Below are 528 nucleotides of genomic sequence, written 5' to 3'. Positions count from 1 at the left end.
GGCAAGTTCCAGCAAATGAAGCAGACTCGAGGCACTGGCTTAGGATGCCAAGAGAACACGCTGACCTCGGGGCCAACTCACCAGCACGTGGCCTCCATCCTGCCCCCCAGAATTCTAGCTGCACATCTGAGCAGATGGGGTTGCGGCTAAAAGAGAGTTTTGCCTTCGGGTAATAATCCTGTGAAAACAATCATAACTATCTGGGGAGAGAAGAGATTTCTCAAGAATAGGGGGGCGGGGGGATTCTTCCCGCTCTGGCTTTGGGGCCCCTGTACAGGGCTCGGCCAAGCTCCGGCCTCTGCAGCTCCCTCGCTCCTCCTTCCGGCCACCAGGTCCTTCCTCCACACCCAGACAAGGACATTTAAAACCTGGGCCCAGAAGCCACGAGATCCCCTCTGATTGTGGCCCTGGTCTCAGAAACAGGAAAATCGGAGAAAGAGCCTGGGGGCCCCCCTTTTTTTCTTTGAGGGGGCTTGGCCTTTTGTTCGGTTCGGCGTGGTTGGCTTGGCCTGGTGGGATAGCCATGTG

Source organism: Pteropus vampyrus, unplaced genomic scaffold, assembly GCF_000151845.1.
Source record: "Pteropus vampyrus isolate Shadow unplaced genomic scaffold, Pvam_2.0 Scaffold192, whole genome shotgun sequence".
NCBI classification, from domain to species: Eukaryota; Metazoa; Chordata; class Mammalia; order Chiroptera; family Pteropodidae; genus Pteropus; species Pteropus vampyrus.
Note: the sequence above shows the minus strand (reverse complement) of the source record.